The sequence below is a fragment of the Prionailurus bengalensis genome, chromosome A1, assembly GCF_016509475.1.
Source record: "Prionailurus bengalensis isolate Pbe53 chromosome A1, Fcat_Pben_1.1_paternal_pri, whole genome shotgun sequence".
Lineage (NCBI taxonomy): Eukaryota > Metazoa > Chordata > Mammalia > Carnivora > Felidae > Prionailurus > Prionailurus bengalensis.
In genome coordinates, this window is record NC_057343.1 from 96,424,965 (window position 1) to 96,445,977 (window position 21,013).

A 21,013-nucleotide genomic window follows, 5' to 3' on the forward strand; every position below is an offset into this window, starting at 1 on the left:
GATAGGGTTAACCTGTTACTTGTTCCAGGATCGTTTTTCCAGAATGCCCTGTATGATCTTTGTTCTCTCAGAAACCTCCATGTCTCCATTTAACAGAGAACACAGTAGGCTTCTCTCTTATGAGAAAGACTTGGGGATGACTGTGTAAGCTGACCTTCCTTGCTAATGCATACACACCTTAAAGTCCCTGGGTTATTTGTCTTGTGTCCACCAGCACCTGGCATGAAGTGCCCGATGATTATTTTCCAATGGCACATGATGCAAGGGAAGAGTTAATTGCTTATTCTGTGCAAGTTAATCACTCATCGGACTGACACAAGATAACTTTGGATGCAGCACCTCTGAGAGATTATGACGGTGCACTTCTCCTGTAGTATGGTTATTCTGTGTTGATGTGAAAATGTTTTTTTTTTAAATTCTTTATTTATTTTTGAGAGCTAGTGAGAGAGAGAGCACAAGCAGGGGAAGGGTGGACAGAGAGGGAGACATAGAATCATAAGCAGGCTCCAGGCTCCAAGCTGCCAGCACAGAGCCTGACACGGGCTTGAACTCACAAACCGTTAGATCATGGCCTGAGCTGATGTCAGGCGCTCAACCGACTGAGCTACCCAGGCACCCCGATGTGAGAATGGTTGAAACTCATGAAGAACACCCTCCGGTATGTTATCTTTTTTTTATATCCACAATTTTTAGCTCACCCCAAACATTTGGAAGTCAAAGACCAAAAGGATATTGCAGGGTTCTAAGTATTTTTATTCTGCACAGTGTATTAAATATAATTCATCTAAGCTTTAGTTTTTATCAAAATATTAGGCTCAAAGATACTGGTACAGCCTAAAAAAGACCCCAGGGCCTTTGTGCATAAGGAGGTAATGCATGGTAGATATTATACAGACACGATATACTCAATGTAAACAAAGCAAATTTTGCTATACTGTATTGGGGTGAGATAATTGGGAAGGATTTTTTTTTTTGAAAACAGTAATAAATACACAAAGGGTGAGAAACTCAACAGTATGTGTGTGTATATGCGGCTTTTTAGCTGAGACAAAAATGATTATCAAGACTATAAAAATTTAAAAATCCTACACCAGTTTGCTTGTTATTATATAGGTAAAGCCAATATCAAAGGATTCATGCTAGTGGAAATATGGCTTAATATTAGAAATTAATGACAGGGCACCTGGTTGGCTCAGTTGGTTAAGCACCTGACTTCGGCTCCGGTCATGATCTAGTGGTTTGTGAGTTCAAGCCCTGACTCCGGCTCTTGTGCTGACAGCTAGAGCCTGGAGCCTGCTTCGGATTCTGCGTCTCCTCTCTCTCTACCTCTCCCCCTCATGCGCGCTCGCTCTCTCTCTCTCTCTCTCTCTCCCTCAAAAATAAATAAACATTAAAAAAATGAGTGAAGTTTCCCTATTATTTCAATCACTTCTCCATATTAAATTAAGAACTTACCAAGGCAAATTACTTATTTCTGCTGGTTGAATTTTCATTTATAACACTTGCTTCTGCAGCATACTAGGTGAGGAGAGGCGGGCACTGGGGTGGAGGGGGTCCCTTTTCCCTTGGCTCCATGCTTCCTTCTGGAAGGGGCACAGGAAGAGTACTGCAGCTGGCCTTTTGAGCCATTGACTTCGCTTTCTGAAGACATGGTCTGATTGGAACTTGGATGGAGAGGGGGAGGTTGATCATAATCTCTTCAGAGTCTCTTCTTTAGGGGAGCCCACTGACATCGGAATGCCCTCCTTATTCTCTGAGCCTCCGTGTTGGAGGTTCTAAATGTGAATGCCCTGCTCCTGCTGTGGGGCCCGGAGTCCGTCTAACTAGCCAGGGACCGGAATGGATGAGTCTATGTACTTCAAGGGTGAATCCTACTTGTTTAGCTAAGCCACAGGGGCCAGTGTCAGTTTAATAATGTAGAGAGGTGATTGGGACATTTACATCTGTCTGACTCTCATGACTCTGAATTGGTTCTGAACACAGGCAGGTGAGAGAACGTGTAGTTATTGACAGACTGTGCGTGAAACCCGCACAGAGTTGTCTTTCGTTTCTCAGGGGTAACACGAAAGGTACCTCAGTGCTCGAGGAACTGAACATATCTTTTGGCCTAAATGGGACTGACTGCAAATCCTACAGATGAGTCCCGAATGGAATGCCCTCAAGAAAAAATTGTAATTAGTAAATAATTGTGTGTGTACATAAGCCAATTTGGTAATTCTAAAATCAGTTCCTTTTCTGTGTGGGCGCTGATGCAGGTTAAAAATGCTAATGCTCCAACATCCGGGCACTCTGGGTGGCTCAGTCAGTTAAGCGTCTGACTTTCGCTCAGGTCACGATCTTGGGGTTCGTGAGTTCAAGCCCCACATCGGGCTCTGTGCTGATAGCTTGGTGCCTGGAGCCTGCTTCGGATTCTGTTGTCTCCTTCTCTGTCCGACCCTCCCCCTCTCATGCTCTGTCTCTCTGTCTCTCTCAAAGTAAATAAACATTAAAGTTTTTTTAAGTAATAATGCTCCTATGAAGACAAACAAACATGTGTGTCTTTTGTGATGAGACAGATTCAGCATAGTTAAAAGGACAAGATAGGTTGTATTGGAACGGTATCCACTGCAATTAGATAAGTCTGCAAACTTTATTTTATTTTATTTTATTTTATTATTTTTTTTTTATAAATTTTTTTTTCAACGTTTATTCATTTTTGGGACAGAGAGAGACAGAGCATGAACGGGGGAGGGGCAGAGAAAGAGGGAGACACAGAATCGGAAACAGGCTCCAGGCTCTGAGCCATCAGCTCAGAGCCTGACGTGGGGCTCGAACTCACGGACCGCGAGATCGTGACCTGGCTGAAGTCGGACGCTTAACGACTGTGCCACCCAGGCGCCCCCAAACTTTATTTTATAGGGTGATTAAAATTCATGTTTTAAGCTAAACATACAGCACTGCCCTCCACCTAACAGATCTGGAGATGAACAGTATCATTTATAAATGGTCCCATTTTCTTGGAAGGCTCAAATGTCCTCATCCAGTCCAGCTCTCCCCGACATCAGTTTGAAACAAAAGGATGACTCCGCTTAAAACAGCATCTTACAAACATTAGAAATCATTTCTGGAATGGTACGTTTTTGTCTTACCTGGTGATGCATTTTCTTGTGGGGCTTGAGGAGGAAGTGTTGGTAATTTAGACATTTGTAGTTTCAGAAAACATTCTTTCTCAGTCCGAGGATTTGATAAACCCTTTCCTTCAGTCTGGGAAAAAGCTTTAAAAATACATTCTAGAGCTGTCATATACACTCTCACCAAAAAGGTGGCAATGATATAATGTATGCTAGGTGCTTTGGTGGAGCACGCCCTGGAGATTTGATAAAGAGAGTCTTGAGTTTTACTGTTTTGCTGTTTGGTCAGAAACCGGTGGTGGAGAAATTACTTTGCTCACTTTCTGCCCCCTCTCAGCCACACAGAAATATGCTCGTGATTACAGACTCTTGAAGAGCCATCATGCATGTCAATAATCTGGCAGGGTTAACTGGTACTAAAAGTTTTGAGTGTTTGACACTTCCACCCCCCACCCCCCCGCCATCGTGAGTAGTTTGTGCTTGTTTGGTAATTTGCATAAATATTACTGATCTAAGTCATTTGATGTATTTCAAAAATTTCTTGGTGTGGCTTTTATATTTGGAGGTGTTCATTTTCCTTTCTTTTCCTTTTCTTCCTCAAACCCAATGCTTCACCAAATGCTCCAGGTGAAAACCACTTTCTCATCTATACCAAATGGAGTAAGGCGACTGTCCGATGAACCACAGTTTCTACCCTGTCAACCATAGAACCTTTTTGTTTGTTTGTTTTAATAAGGAAAGAATCAACAATTGACATTTGTCTCCAACTTGCTAGAGAAGGAAGGGAAGGGAAGGAAGGGAAGGATGTGATTTTGTGAAAGATCTTGTTTCCTGAGCAGTCCTGATCTTTGGGACTTTTTGATCAGTGGCCTAGAAACTGTTCTCGGTCCCTGGTTTTGAGAACAAATTGCCCGTGGGCTACACCCACAGCTTTGGAGGGGAGGGAAGAAAATTAACCAAGCTTAGGAGTTGGGGATACGAAAAGGTACAGCTACGGGCAAGGCTTTGGTGGAGCTCAGATCTCCCTCTGATAGAAGACTTGGAGTTGTGCAGAAAGCTTCCTCCACAGCCCTCCTTCCAGAAGGTTTTTATGCAGCTGTGGTAGCCATGACCCTGTCCTTTCAGCCATGGGGCTGGGCAACGTGAAATTATTTGCGTTCTCAGTCCGAAATGTCTCCAGTGAGTATGCTGGACTTCTTCAATGAGGGTCAGCACAAAGGCAGTAGGAGGATGTCACCTCTGGAAAAACAAAAACAAAAACACAAGATTTGAGGAGAGCACAGTGTCCGAGGGGGATAATTCAACCGATTTGGGAATGCGGAGGGTCTCAGGGTTGGAACATAGGTCCAGCCTGCCAAAAGGGGAGACAGCAGTAGGGGGAAGGGGAGGGGCCAAGAGCTTCAGCGGGGAGCATTCATCATTCATGCTTTCATCACTATTAAAATGCATTCCCTGGTCTTCGATTGCGTAAAAATGAGGCTCATCAAAATGCACTGAAAATCGAATGGAATGAATAGAAGAAATACCAGTTTTCTGCTTGTAGCTCTACTTGGATACAGGATTTATTATTTTTAAAGGGAGTACATAAAATCCTCCCAGAAAGTCTTCTGCATTTCAAGTAGCCTCTTTCTTAAGGAATGTCTTTTGAAGTGGAGTTTAACTACAATGGAAACACAACATGAAAACACAGGATAAGTGAGAGTGGTTATTTTTCTGCATCACTTCGTGTGTTCCTATAGCAACCCCTCCAATTTTACCTGCCCCTTATTGACCAGGTATATTTTTAGTGACTGCTTACAGCAGAATAGAAAATGAAGAAGGGGGAAAAATGGGGGAGGGGATGGGAATTCAAACCACCCTTTGTTCCTTTTCTGTAACAAGTTAGCTGCCTATGAATGCACCCAGGCCTTAAAATCAGTGTCATGCATTTTTCCCCCCTCCCCTGTTTATATTAGTGTAACTGAGGTCTGAAGTCCAGGAAGTCTGTAGAAATAGGCCCATATTCTCACCCAAAATATTTGGAGTTTTAGAGAAATGGAAGCCTATGACTGTACTTTGGCCAGATGCAGCCTGTATTTACCCAGCCTAGGCTTGCAACGATTTGGCTGTCAAGAGAAATGTAAATATTGATGAAGGATATTTCTCAGGAATGGATATTCAGTGAGTCCTCTTTATCTGTCAAAACTGACTCAATCAGTGCACACTTTCTGGACAGATCGAATGTTGATAGAGTCATAAATTGACGTTTATCTGACAACTTTTGTATTCCCACCAAATGGCTTTCTGTATTAGCCATAGGCCTTTCAATGCACTGTAGTGCTTCTGTGGAGAAATTAAACATCATTTTTCAAATAGAGATAAGAATGAAATAGAATGTACAGCTCGTGGTCCTTTCAAGGATTATTTGGACATGAAATACAAGTACCGGCTTAAATTAAATCCGAGCGTAGAATTTAATTCTTGCCTGCTAAGACACAAAAACAATCCTCTTGTTAAAATGACCCATTATTAAATTGTGATATAATGTGATATGTATGCACAAAGAGACGTCTGTGTTTTCTAAAATATTATCAGGCGATGAGATTGCTTTCTTCTCTGTGCATTTCTTTTCCCCTCAAAACCAAACAGACTTATCAAAAGAAACAGGAAAATGCTTGGCTTTCCAAAAAATAAAGCACGGCCATTTTAGAATTAAAGTTATGTAATAAATGCATACCCAGGCACACTCCCAGATTCACACATACACTGTAAGTTAAATAATTCTCAAGAACAGGAGGAAACTAGGTTTTATTGATGTCTACCATGTGCCTGCAAAATGCCCATAAAACTATCTATTATGAAATTAGCCATATTATGTTAGACTTATGAACGTAGCAAGAGTTGTTACTGCCTCCAACATCAGGCTTATTAAGCAATTTCAGTATACATTTGTAATAGACAGGAGAGTTAAAATTCTGATTTGTGTCACAGAATTTTTAAAAGAATTTAAATATCCTTTGGCAAAGTTGACTTTGGAAGCTGAAGATACAAAGGGCCAAAAGCTAGGAGCAGCTGGGTGGCTCAGTCGGTTGGGCGTCTGACTTTGGCTCAGGTCATGATCTCACGGTTCATGGGTTTGAGCCTTGTGTCAGGCTCTGTGCTGACAGCTCAGAGCTTGGAGCCTGCTTCAGATTCTGTGTCTCCCTCCAGCTCTGCCCCTCCCCTGCTCCCACTCTCTCCCTCTCTCTCAAAAACAAATAAACATTACACAAACAAACAACAACAAACAACAAAGAGTTAGCAGCAGAGAAGAAGGAAGACTTAAGACTATGCAGAAAAGAACCTATTTGTCTTTCTGTTTTCCAGAAAAACCCAGAGAGCCTGAGGAAGCACAGTCCATTAAAAAAGCTACTGCCATGAGAAACTGCAGTCAAGGTAATGGAAATATACCATGATCTCTCTCACATTTGCTCAATCTCTGCCTTGGTTGTTAAGAGGATGCTGCTTAACAGAAATAAGGACGGATCTCAGGGGTATCTGGCCTGCTGGCAAAGATCTAGGAGGTGTCCCCAAAACTTTCCCTTACCTTTCTCTTCTCCCAAATATTTATCTCTTGTCAACATCCACCATCTTCCTGGGGAATTAATGCATATCGTGGGTCTCATCATGGGCTCATCCACGTTTGTTGTGGTTCTTCTCAAAATGTAATCCTAAAAAACCTGTAGTGTTAGTTGGCATTCATGGCATACATCTGAAAGCAAGTTCACTAAAGGAATTAGTGAAAACCTCAATGTCCTGGGTAATGTTTCTGTATCTCCTATGTGCCTTACCCTCTTGTATCTGCTTATTAACGTACCCGTCAAATCCTGCAGTGGACTTGGAAATTACTCGATGCTCAGAAATGTCTTGTTTCTCACTTTTGTGTTTGTTGGTTTGCTTCTCAGGACTAAGGATGTTAGGGGCTACAAAAAAGGGTAAGATCTCTTGATCTGGGATAATTTGATTCCCCCAAACAGAAGAGAGGAATGTGGTGGGTATCTGTAACCTTCTTGGTTTGTTGAGCATCTTTCAATTGTTTTAGAGCTTTCCATTCCTTATACGATGGGGCTGACCATCACATAGCTTCATTTTTTTTGTACTAATGTGTTTGACAATTACACTAGGCAGCTCAGAGTATTCCAGGCCTCTAGAATCATGAATGGAATCCAGCGTGGCAAAGTGATTCAAAAACAGGCCAGTCAGGGGCGCCTGGGTGGCGCAGTTGGTTAAGCGTCCGACTTCAGCCAGGTCACGATCTCGCGGTCTGTGAGTTCGAGCCCCGCGTCAGGCTCTGGGCTGATGGCTCGGAGCCTGGAGCCTGTTTCCGATGCTGTGTCTCCCTCTCTCTCTGCCCCTCCCCCGTTCATGCTCTGTCTCTCTCTGTCCCAAAAATAAATAAAAAACGTTGAAAAAAAAAATTAAAAAAAAAAAAAAAAACAGACCAGTCAGAATTCTTTGAGGGATTGTTGTGGACATTGTTGAATTTTAAGGTTATTCTTCAAGGGATCAGTATCAATGAAGATCATAAAGGATTATCATTGCTGCCACACTGCAGAGAAATACAGCGGGGAATGAAATCTAGCAGGAGAGAGGAGAGCCAAGGTGGGGGGGGGAATATATATATATATATATATATATATATATATATATATTTCCTAATTATATCATTGAATTCCTGGATCATTCCATACCTGAGGACAAATACTCTATAGCCATTCAAAGCTTATGAGTCAATAGGTTACTTTGTTCGTTTTTGTTTAAGTGTATTTGTGTAGAGTCTGTCACTTAAAAATCTAAAAACGTCTTGACTCTTACATGGGATACCATGAGGTCTTCCAAAAATCCAAGCATAGAAGACAGAACACAGGGGCGCCTGGGTGGCGCAGTCGGTTAAGCGTCCAACTTCAGCCAGGTCACGATCTCGCGGTCCGTGAGTTCGAGCCCCGCGTCAGGCTCTGGGCTGATGGCTCAGAGCCTGGAGCCTGTTTCCGATTCTGTGTCTCCCTCTTTCTCTGCCCCTCCCCCGTTCATGCTCTGTCTCTCTCTGTCCCAAAAATAAATAAACGTTGAAAAAAAAATTAAAAAAAAAAAAAGAAGACAGAACACAGTTGGGTAACACAGAACAGATGGATCCAAGGCTACCTTCTCCTTTCCTTGCGGAGCTGGTGGCCTTTTGTCTCTGCTTCTCACTAAAAATTTGCTTCACTTGTTACGTTTTGCAAAGCAGCTCTGTATGGATACTTGTGACCTCTCTGCTTCTGCATAAGGGTAGATTGTACCTTGTGTGTGACATAGAGTGTGGACCAGCATCCCTACCATTTCTCAGAGCGCTGTCTCACTGTCTCAGCTTTTCATCTGACTTTCAGTTCAGGTAGTCCCTGTTCATTTCTTTCGTAACTTCCCCGGTATGTACCATCATTTTTTTAAGTCACTCTTCCCCTGTTCTAGTCCAAAATCCGTAGGAGACAGAATTCTGCTCAGATGCCCCAAGTCATGCCTCTTCCTACCTTCTCTTTCCGCTTAGCCATTACTTGTGTGGGATCACATGGTATGCTGTCTTTTCTAGGTTCACCTGTACAGTAAGAGCTGTGACATGAGGCCATCTAAGGAAGGCAGCATGACAGAAAGGCAAGGATTAGCATCTAAGATATGGATAGTGATGATGATGATGATGATAATGATGGCCTTATCCAAGAACCAGGTAGATCTTCTGTACCTTCGCAGATTTTCAGTGACTCATCTTTCTCCCACTTCCATAAACATTTTTTTTTGTTTTGACTCAACTGTTCTCTCCAATGACGTGATAACTCCTGATTTGCTCTTTCTGGATGTGGATGAAAGTCACACCAGAGGGCCTGAAATTTTACTTCCCAAGCAGCCACTAGTGCAGCTGATGGTATGAACTGAAGTCCTGGGGACTTAATACTATCTGAGACCAAGTTGACTAATGGAAGATGAGAGAGAAAATGCATTCTTTCCATCTTTTATCAGATGGCTCAAGATACAGTTCTTCCATATATCCTGTGAGGAGACTTTTTGTATGTGTGACTGGGTGACAGTTCTTCCATATATCCCGTGAGGAGACTTTTTGTATGTGTGACTGGGTGACCTGCCAAATATTGACTCTGTGTCTTTGTACCTTGTCACGAAACGGCCAGTGAGGTAACGCGTCATCTCTCAGTCACTTCCCATCTTTTCCGGAAACGGCCAGTGAGGTAACGCGTCATCTCTCAGTCACTTCCCATCTTTTCCGGACCATTCCCCCCCCCCACCCCTTTTTGTGGCTTGAGACGACCCCTCTCCAAAGAAAGCATTAACACTTCAGTCTAATTTCATCTTATGGTTGATTCTCTAGAGATCAAAGGCCACTAACTGAAGACTGTATCACCGTACTTTGTTGTGCCATCCTCCTAACAACCTTAGGAGATGGTTATTGATGCTATCTCCATTTCAGATGAGGTGCAGGACCAGGAAACAGTGGCCCTCACACATTGGGCAAATTCAAGAGAGTTTCTTTACAGAGGAAGTATTTGTACAGTTATGGGGATGGGGAAACCGCATTTGGTGAAGCGATTGGGATCTGAAGATAGCAGAGGAAATGCTTACCGCCCTTTGATCTGAGTGCATGAAGGAAACAAGCAGCTGCCAGAACTGGGAGAAAGCCGTGTCAGAAAGAGCATTTTGGGTAACGTAGCTGCCCTCGATGAGTGGACATTAGGGAATTAGAGATGCTGACATCACTGGTTTCGTGAGTCTCTCCTCTTGTACACCAGCTTCCCTTTTGCGGTGCCCAGCCAGAGTCTGAAGGCAATGGGTCCTGTGGATATAGCCCAGAGGAGGTCAGCATCCTGGGAGGACAGGCTGCAAGGGTAGAAAGTGAATCAGGGCACAAAACAGCATTTATCTGACAGAATGAGACAGTGGAAATTCAGGAAGAATGTAGAATTTGCGTAAGGTCCCACGGCTAATGCAGATTTTGTTGTGTGTTTTTTTTTTTTTTTGTTTTGTTTTGTTTTGTTTTTAGTTTCAAAGACTGCCTTGTGCAAGCAAGTCATTTTGGAAAAAGTCTCTTTGATGGCTGGGAAGAAATGCCTATTTTTGCCTGGATGTGCTCTTTCACTTTTATTTTTTTTTATTTTTTATTTTTTTTAACATTTATTTATTTTTGAGAGAGAGAGAGACAGAGCATGAATGGGGGAGGGGCAGAGAGAGAGGGAGACACAGAATCGGAAGCAGGCTCCAGGCTCTGAGCCATCAGCCCTGAGCCCGACGCGGGGCTCAAACTCGCGGACCCGAGATCGTGACCTGAGCTGACGTCGGACGCTTAACCGACTGCGCCACCCAGGCGCCCCAACACTTTTAAAGGATGTATAGCAGCAGCCAGTTCTCTGGCTCGCTCGGCAGGTCTTCGGCTACGATCTCAGGGCACTCAGATGCCTAGAGTGAGGCATCTTCAGAATTAGGCTGTTGGTCCACCAGGGTGGACGTTCATAATAACGGGATGATTTCTGCATTCACAAAATTTTGTTTCGGAAACTTAAATGAGGTGACTCTTAGAGATGGTTGGAATAAAATGAAAACATTTAAAAGTGAATTTAGCTATTAAATTAGTAATCATAGTCTGGATAAAGTATATGTCAAAATTCATAATACAAAGCATGTTGGTTTTATGAATAAACGTAGTTTTATGTAATAAATCTTTAATGCTCGGGGCGTCTGGGGGGCTCAGTTGGTTGAGCTTCTGACTTCGGCTCAGATCATGATCTCGTGGTTTGTGAGTTTGAGCCCTGCATCAGGTTTCCTGCTGTGAGCTTGGAGTCTGCTTCAGATCCTCTGCCCCCCTCCTCTCCTCCAGCAGGGGAGGCGCTCTCTCAAAAATAAATATTTAAAAAATACTTTAAAAGTAAGTCTTTAATGCTTATGCTTATTGGAATTTTATTTCACCCCTTTTCTCTTGGAAAGAGTACATTCAAATGTACTTGGCCAACTCTTTCACCATTCACGAGAATTAATTCTTTGTCATGGGCCACACTACGCCCTCTTCTCTTATCCTCTTGTGCAGATTTTGCCCACAGTTAAATTAATTCTACCTAAGGTATTTTTTTCCCCACATCCTAGTCCTTTTCCACTTCAGGTAATGTTATTTCTACATTTTATTTAAATCTCCTATTTCTCTAAGATAATCCCTTGAAGGGTTTTGATGCCTGGAGCACACATTAGCATAACATTGCCCCAAAGCCCTTCGGAATCAGACTTTGAAATATGTGTACCCTGTGTGCCACTGCAATTAAATGACAAACCAATAGTTCCCCCTGAGGGACTAGGCTGAGGTGATTTTACATTACGGAAGTTTTACACTTTTTTGTAATTGTACTGAGCTCTATTTGCATTATTAACAAGCTTATTCCATTCACAGAAACAAAATATTGCAAATGTAGATCATCTATAATCCCTTCATTTTCCAGATTAAGAAACCAACGCCCAATCAAGTAAATTGACTATTTGAAGGTCATATAGCTACTGATTGCTCTGTGACCTTTTCTTTATGTAGAGTTTTTTTTTGAAATCAAAGAAATTGTGTAATAAATTGTAATAGCTCAATATCTTAATGTCCCAGAAGCATAAGTCACACTGTACTTAATGACTAAAAGTCTGGACGTCACCATAGAACTCCCTAGGGTGTCCAAAGCCAACATCTTTAGGAATCACTTTGGCCGAATTAGATTTTGTTTTCCCACACATTCTTCACTAAAGGCCCATCTAAAGGAATTGTTTTGGGGGCTAAACTTAAGTACGTGTTTTCTCGTACATACCCAAGAAAGGATGGAGTACCAACCATGTTGCAGGAATTATAATGTCTGCTAATTTTGTGTTTTTCCAGAACCCGTGTGTCAAAGATAGTAATGTCAGGAATAATTGACCCTGATTCTGTGCTCTTCAACAACAGCAGGAAGGAGAGGCTTTGCATGAGAAAGGTCTTCATTGTAGGGCACCGTACAAAGATCCTGAGGGATTTTCTCCTACAGTGCAATCTGGGATTCTCTCAAATCCCATCCCTCTTATGATACAGCAGCAAGAGCTTGGGTGGCCTCAAGCATCTGACTCATTTTGAGACTTTATGTGTCTTCTGTCTTCTTGCCTGAGGATCGGCAGAGGATCGGTCTCTATTTAGAAATACACAGGCCAAATGGAAATATAACACAAATATGAGAGCATAGACAAATTTACTTCAACCTGAGCAGTATTATCACTTTGAATTCCTCTATCTCCAAGATTTCATGTATTCCTTCCCTTTGTGGCCCCCCTGCCCCCCCGCCCCACCAACTTCGTATACCTATCCCAATGCTTTCAGGTGTGAAGGCCCATAGTTACACTGAGCTCATCACTAGCCTGCATCATTCTTGTGCTTTCCTTTATACCTTCCTCTTGGCTGGCCCTTTAGATAGTCTCTGAGCAGTTGGTAGGTTTTCTTGAGGCCCTCATGATTTTGCTAAGTCTGTCTTTCTACTTCCTCTGAGCTACGATAAGACTCTTAGTAGTAAGCATAGTGCTTTTCAAAGTACTGGTTGAACAGCTCTGATTAAGTATGATTAATTAATTCCTTGGAATTGTATTTGTATTGAATATACATACTAGCAATCCTCAAGCCGTTTCTAGTCTATTAGGGGTGTGTGTGTATATATATATATATATATATACACACACACATATGAAGTTTATATATTTATAATGAATTTATTAATTTATATATTTATAATGAATTTATATATTTATAATGAAATTTAAGAGATTATGAAGTTTAAGAGATTATATTTATAATGAAGTTAAGAGATTATACATATATATATGTATAATATGTATATATATGTATAATATGTATATATGTATATATATGTATATATGTATAATATGTATATATATGTATATATATGTATAATATGTATATATATATGTATAATCTCTTAACTTCATTATAAAAATCTCAATTTATGGGTAACTGGGTGGCTCAGTTTGTTAAGCATCTGACTCTTGATTCTGGCTGAGGTCATGATCTCACAGTTCGTGAGTTTGAGCCCCGCATCGGCCTCTGCTCTGACAACGGGGAACCTGCTTGGGATTCTCTCTCTCCTTGTCTCTCTGCCCTCCCCATCTTGCCCGCGCGTGTTCTCTTTCTCACTCAAATAACTAAACGTTAAAAAATCTCGATGTATGTCAGTGATTTTCAGACATTTTGTCAGTGATTTCTGTGAAACAGATCTTCAACAGAGTTACCTAGTTCTTAGTGTCCCGCAATTGGTTTTTTGAGTTAACACAGTGTTCTAGTATAAGAAATGGCAAAAAGATGGAACGTGGATGTGTTTGTGTAATTTCCTTTCTGAGGAAACTTTTTACCCCTAACCACTGGGGGCAAAATGTGTGGTTCTTTATAACTTTAGGTGCTGTATAAATTGCATCTTCTTATTCTTTTCCACTCATCGATCCAACACCCTCTACTTGAACAGATTTAAAAACTGTAGTCTGAAAAAACCAAGCGCTCTGTAATCAATTTCTGCATTTTCTGCAGGGTTGAAATCAGTATGTGACTTTGAGGCAGAGAAACCTATTTTTGTCTCTTAATATTTGGAAAGATTGAGCTATTTACTTAAATTCTCTAAATGGCATTACTTCACCTGTGATAAGGAGATAATATTCTCTCAAATAGTGATGATTGAGATGACATATTTGAACTGCCTAAGTTAAATAGGTATACAGTAAACCAAAATGTCTTATTATTATTACTATTTTTTTAAGTGTTTATTGGGGCACCTGGCTGGCTCAGTCGGTTGAGCGTCAGACTTTGTCTCAGGTCACGATCTCGTGCTTAACAAGTTTGAGCCCTGCTTCAGGCTCTGTCAGGGAGCCTGGAACCTGCTTTGGATTCTGTGTCTCCCTCTCTCTCTGCCCCTCCCCTGCTGGCACTCTCTCTCTCTCTCAAAAAATAAACAAAAAAATAAAAAAGGAATACAAAATGTTTATATTTGAGAGAGAGTGAGTGAGTGGGGGAAGAGCAGAGAGAGAGAGAGAGAGAGAGAGAGAGGAGGGAGGGAGAGAGAGAATCCCAAGCAGATCCCACATTCAGTGCTGAGCCAGATGCGGGCTTCCATCTCATGACCTTGAGATCATGACCTGAGCTAAAAAAAAGAATCAGAAATTGAACCAACTAAGCCACCCAGGAGCCCTCTAAAATGTATTCACCAACCATTTGGAGCAGTAGCAAACTTTCCCTGTAAAGGGCCACACTTCTTTCCCTCTAAAGGGCCACGTTAGGCTTTGGTGGTCATATAATCTCTTTCACAAATACTCAGCTTTTCTGTTGGAGCACAGAAGCAGCCTTAGACAACAAATAAACCAATAAGTATGGTTGTGTTCCAGTAAAACTTTATTAAAAAACAAAACAAAACAGGTCGTGGCTGGATTTGGCCTGAGAGTTTGAAGACCTCTGATTTAGACCTCTGTCTCTACATTTTGCTTTGTCTACTTACATACCTCATTCTTTTTAAAAAAATTAAAAAAAATTTTTAATGTTTATTTCTGAGACACAGAGAGACAGAGCAGGAGTGGGGGAGGGACAGAGAGAGAGGGAGACACAGAATCAGAAGCAGGCTCCAGGCTCTGAGCTCTCAGCACAGAGCCTGATGCGGGGCTCGAACTCACAAACCGTGAGATCACGACCTGAGCTGAAGTCGGTCGCTCAATTGACTGAGCCACCCAGGCGCCCCCCCACCTCCCAAAATTTTTTTAACGTTTATTCATTTTTGAGAGACAAAGACAGAGTGCAAGTGGGGGAGGGACAGAGAGAGAGGGAGACACAGAATCAGAAGCAGGCTCCAGGCTCTGAGCTGTCAGCACAGAACCTGATGCGGGGCTCGAACTCACGGACTGTGAGATCATGACCTGAGCCAAAGTCGGACGCTCAACCAACTGAGCCACCCAGGTACCCCTACATACCTCTTTCTTAATTTTCTGCAGAAAATCAGCAACTGGTTCATGATACCTTTCTAAATCTATGAAAATATATCAGATATAAAAGTGTATTCCCAATGATGAATCGAATACCTAGTAACAACCATGCAGATAAAAGGGTATAGAAGATATTGCAAATATGGGCTGAAGTGTCCTGAGTATTGTTTCCCGACTCCTTTCTCCTCCTTGTACTGAGACATAAATGCTGTCCTCACTTACGGTCCATCATTCCCTTAGCCTTGTAATTCTGCCAAATTTATGTGTGTTCTTAATAAATAGAGTACTATTAGACTATAATAAAATTGTGTGTGTGTGTGGTGTAATATCATATATCCTGTCTTTGGCTTTATCGCTACATATCAAGTTATTTAAGAAAGATCTATGTGGAAACATACAGATCGAGTCTATTAATTTGCACTGTGGTAAAATATATGAATATACTATAATATATATAAATCCTCCTGTCCATAAAAGTTGATGTTATTTCTTCTTCTCTTTCTTTGCTGTTACAAACACTTTGGGTGTGCATGTGTTCATATAACACTTTGGCCTATGTCATACGTGGGGATTTATCTAGAATGTGTACATAGGATTAAATTGCTAAATCATCTTCCACTTTTCATTATGTTTCCAGATAATCCTCCGCCTTGACCCTAGCAATTTGCACTCTAGTAGTGTGTGTAAGAGGTTCCTCATTTATGTGCATTTCTTACTGTTCGGTTTCTAATGGATTTCACAATGTGTTGGGCACAAAATTGCATTTTATTATGCTGTGAATCAGTATTTCTTGGAAAACTGGTGCTAATTTTTTTTGTATGTCTATTCTTATTCTGCGGAATGACCATTTATATCTGTTGTCGGTTTTTCTGTTGAATAATTTGTCGTTTTCTTTCAGATTTTATACAGTTCTTTATATGTTTTAGGTCATAATCCGTTGGCATTTACTCAACTTGCAAACACGCTTCTAGTGACTGACTGAGGTTCAACATTGTCTCAGTGCTTTTTCCATGCACAGAAGAATTAAAATTTGATGTAGCATCTAATTTATCAGCGTATATCCCTGTCCTCTCATCTTTAAGTCTTTTTTTAGAAACACTTCCCAATATTAATGCCATTAAGACATTCCCTTCTAAAACTTTTCAAGTTTTTTTTAACCATATACTCAGACCTATTATTTATTTAGGATGAATTCTTGTATCCTTATCTTACGCAATAAAAAACAATTTAATATTTTCTCTATGAATGACCATTTTACCTAGTATAATTTATTAAGTAGTCTGTCTCTTTTGCCCATGATTTTCATTGTAAATTTTTAAAATAGATTTACCTGTGTCTATTTTCTGTTTCATTGGTCAACTTCCCTATCTCTATGCCAACAACCGTATTTCTTACTCATTTTAGTTTCATGACAGCCTCATATCTAAAAGACACATAGTTGGTGATTTACCTATTCTTGCCTGTTAGCTCTTCCATATACATTTTCTCGACTGATTCCTTGAAAAAAAATTCCAGTCTCTTTGCTTTCCTATATACACATTTTTTTTTTTTTTTAATTTCTTGGAAAAAAAAGTCCCTGTTGGGGATTTTGATTGGAACTCCATTTAAGTTAGGTTAATTTGGGCCATAGTGACACCTTTATGGTATTGAATCTTTTTATCCGTGAACGTCTGAATCTTCTTTAAAAAAATTTTTTTTTAGGGGCGCCTGGGTGGCTCAGTCGGCTAAGTGTCTGACTTCGGCTCAGGTCATGGTCTTGTGGTTCACGGGTTCGAGACCCGCGTCGGGCTCTGTGCTAACAGCTCGGAGCCTGGAGCCTGCTTCCGATTCTGTGTCTCTCTCTCTCTCTCTCTGACCCTCTCCCATTCATGCTCTGTCTCTCTCTGTCTCAAAAATAAATAAACGTTAAAAAAATTAAAAAAAATTTTTTTTAACATTTTTTCACTTTTGAGAGACAGAGTGTGAGTGAGGGAGAGAGGGAAGAGGGAGGGAGACACAGAATCCAAAGCACTCTCCAGGTTCTGAGGTGTCAATACAGAGCCCACAGTGGGGCTCGAACTCAGGGACCACGAGACTATGATGCTGAAGTCACATGCCCAACAGACTGGACCACCCAGGCACCCTGAACACCTATATCTTCTTAATGTTTAAACTTACTTAGGTAAAAATTTTGTAATTTTTCTATTAATACTAGTCAAATCACTTATATTTTGTGTTGTGCCTTATATTTCTCTTGCTAGAGAAAAATGATAAATTTAATAAGATTTTATGTTTCATTTAGTAAGATTTTATCCCTCCATGCAGCTCTGTATAGGAGCCAATTGATGGCTATATAGTGCTTTTATATTTAGCAATCTTACCAATTATATTACTAACAAAGATTTCTCTGTAGAGTAGGTTGAGTTTTCTAGTCAGATAATTTTTGTCAGATACAAATAGTGACAGTTTTGGTGTCGCTCTCTCCAATCCTTGGAGAGTTGGCATACTGATCCTAGACTACATGTCTTTGATCTTTTATGTGAGGGAGAAATAAACCTCAGAATTATTTTAATCATTGTCATTATAGCAGCTCAATGTAATTCCTAATGGATACACACAGATTGGTTCTGAGAGGGGAATGTCACAGCTAGTGCTCTGACTTACCAATTTTTAATTGCCAGATGACTTAGAGAAAGAAGTTTCTCTTTTGGATTATTAAACTGATAGATGATAAATTCAGAGATGTGACAGCCCGTTGCTGCCACTGCCCTGAGCTTGCCCGTAAAAGAAGCTAACCCAAAGGAGTGTAGAGCCTGGAGGAAAGTGAGAAATTGATTCATGAGAGTCCAGTCTTGCCTGCAGTTTTCAGTTATGCAAGCCGATAGATACGTCTTCAGTAAATTACAACAGAACTGGCTAAGTCAGTTCAAACTGTATTATTGTCACTTACTCCTGAAGAATCCTCAGAAGTCTTTCCCAGGGGACTTCTGATACCTTGTCCCCCTGGCCTACCCACTGGGCTGCCTCCCTGTCTACATGCTTCCATCAGCCTAATCAAACCCCCAAGTCAACTATCCTTTTTTTGTTCTGGGAGGCCAGTTCCTAGCCACCACTACTCAAGACACACGGAATATTCAGTGTTACAAATACATTGCCATCACTGTTGTTGACGATCTGTCTTCTGAATGAACAACAAGTCTTACTTAAAACTGCCCATTGTGAAGTATGCATTTTCATGTGCACGTTCTTCATGAATTTGATAGTTTGGTAGTCCTTTGATCTCTGTTACTAAACCAAAAACTCCTTGAGGTTATCCATGTTATCTTTGCATTTTAATGATGAGGTCAGTGCTCTGCCCTTTGGAGATCGGCAACAATGGTTGAGTGGAAGTTACTGATAATTGTTCAGTACTCTTCTATAAAGATAAATAATTCACATATAAAAATTCTTTTTCTCTTAATAACGTTAAGCAAATTCTACTTTGTAGACAGAAGAAACGATGCATTTCGAAGGTCATCGTTGTCTTGGCAAGAATTGGACCCTTCCCATTCACAATTTTATGTAATCCTAGTTGAGAATGCACCAGTAATTCAATTTAGTTTCCAAAGGAATAGTTTCTCCCAGCAAAAGTTGGATAGTTCATTCTCCTGTACCTTTATGTTTCTTTTCTCAGTGAATGGACTACTTGTGATTTAAATTCTGGCTAAAAATTGGAATCATTTGCAAACCTGTTGTCCGCATAAAGGCAAGGATGGAACACGACTAAAAGGAAACCAGGTTAACCCTCAGGTTTTACCTGGAAGGATTTTTTTTTCTTTCTGTTGCTGCATCTTTTAGAAAAAATAATAAATTGTCTACCCTCCTGCTCCTCCCTTGTACTTTTATGTGTAAGAAAGCTCGTAAAATCAAGAAAGAATGCAAAACCTTATGGAAGCATTTCTGCAACTGGTTTTTTTTTAATGGTTACTTATTTTTGAGAGAGAGACAGAGAGATGGAGTGTGAGCGGGGGAGGGGCAGAAAGAGAGGGAGACGCAGAATCAGAAACATGCTCCAGGCTCTGAGCTGTCAGCACACAGCCCGATGCAGGGCTTGAACCCCCAGACTGCAAGATCATGACCTGAGCCAAAGTGGGAGGCTTAACCACTTGAGCCACCCAGGCACCCTTCTGCAACTGCTTTTTCAAGGTGCACCTTTCTACAAACCAAAATAGATGTGACTAGCAAGGCACCAATTTAATCACAGCACAATGCCTCGTGCATGTATCTTTTCATCCCTTCCTCTGCATTTATTTTGCAACTAAGTTTAGACACGTGAGCACTTCTTCAGTTGGGATTTCTATGACCAATTATTCCTACCGACTTCACATTACCATCCTGTCATGTGTAACATTCAGCAGATAAAGGAGAAAAGAGAAAACAATGAGGACAGTAACAACATATGAGCCTGGATGCATCCAGACTTCCATTTTTTAGGTGTAAGATAAAAGTAAGGGATATTTTTGAATGTCAAAGCTTAGTTGGTTGTTACACAGTTCTTGCTCCCTTGAGAATGTGATAGCTATGTCCTTTCTTTACATGTTTTGAGGGGTCATCGATTTGAATTATTTTGAGGCCATAGATCTTAAGAGACAATGTAAACAACAGAGATGAGTGAGGCATAAAAAGGTATTTATAGTGGATGCAAAAACAACTTATATTTGGGTAAACTATGACAAAGTTGGGCGAAAAAGTAATTGAACAACTTAATGCATTTTCTTTGCCATTTATAACAGTACTCTTGGTAAAATAAAATAACTGAAAAAAAAAAAAAAGCAAAACAAATCCTCTAAATGAGGAAAGCATTCTGGAAATTAAGCTTAAGTATTAAGGTTAAAGGTTAAGGTAAAGGGTTAACGTTACAGATTCTGGATTTTTTTTTAACCAAACATCATCTTGTTTCCCTTAGAAGGACACACTGTTGAACTTCTCTCTTTAATGTATAGTTGAGTAAATTATATTGCAGAGGTGGCTAAAACACGAATAAAGTGAGATTTCAGGTTGGTTTTGAATATTTTCCATGGTAATTGTCAGAGACATTAGGTATATGTGGGGAGGAAAAGCTATGCGGCTATTATTTGTTATATGAATTTCCCTAATTTTCCATAAAGGTTTATCAGAATAGATGAGTATTTCATTATTGACTATTAGTGGAAGATACCATACTCAGTGAATGCTATCCTTGTCAGTATGTATCCCCAGGGAAACATTTTGTCCTATCATAATATTCATCTAATTTGTTTAAATGTATTTACTTATTTTGAGAGAGACAGAGAGCTCACAGGGGAGGGGCACAGAGAGAGGGAGAGAGGGAGACTCCCAAGCAGGCTCTGCGCTGTTAGCCTAGAGCCCTATGTGGGCCTGGAACTCACAGACCATGAGATCATGACCTGAGCCAAAACCAAGAGTTAAATGCTTAATGGACTGAGCCACCCAGGTGCCCCCAGTTTTTTGGTAATTAATTACTATCTGCCTTCTCTGTTAAGCTGGAAGTTCAAGGAAGGACAGGAATTAGTTTATTTTTGTGACTGTATCATGTAATCTGGTACAAATTGGATAGTCAATATTTCTCAAATGAATGAATAAATTAATAAAGAAAGGATCATTGAATGGGGTTGGCCAATAAGATTTTTGTAATTTGTAGGAATATTTAGGATTGAACATGTCTGGATATATATATGCATTATAATTTATTTTTCTGTTTTTTTTTTAATTAGGTCAATATTTAAAGTCTTTGTACTATAATAAATTCTTATAAAGTCCTTCCATATAACTGCTTTTCTAGAAGAGGAACCTGAGATTAGGAGAGATTATTCAACTTCCTCAATTTCTGGCTGGACCAGAGTTTGAACTGTATGGCAGAGACTTTG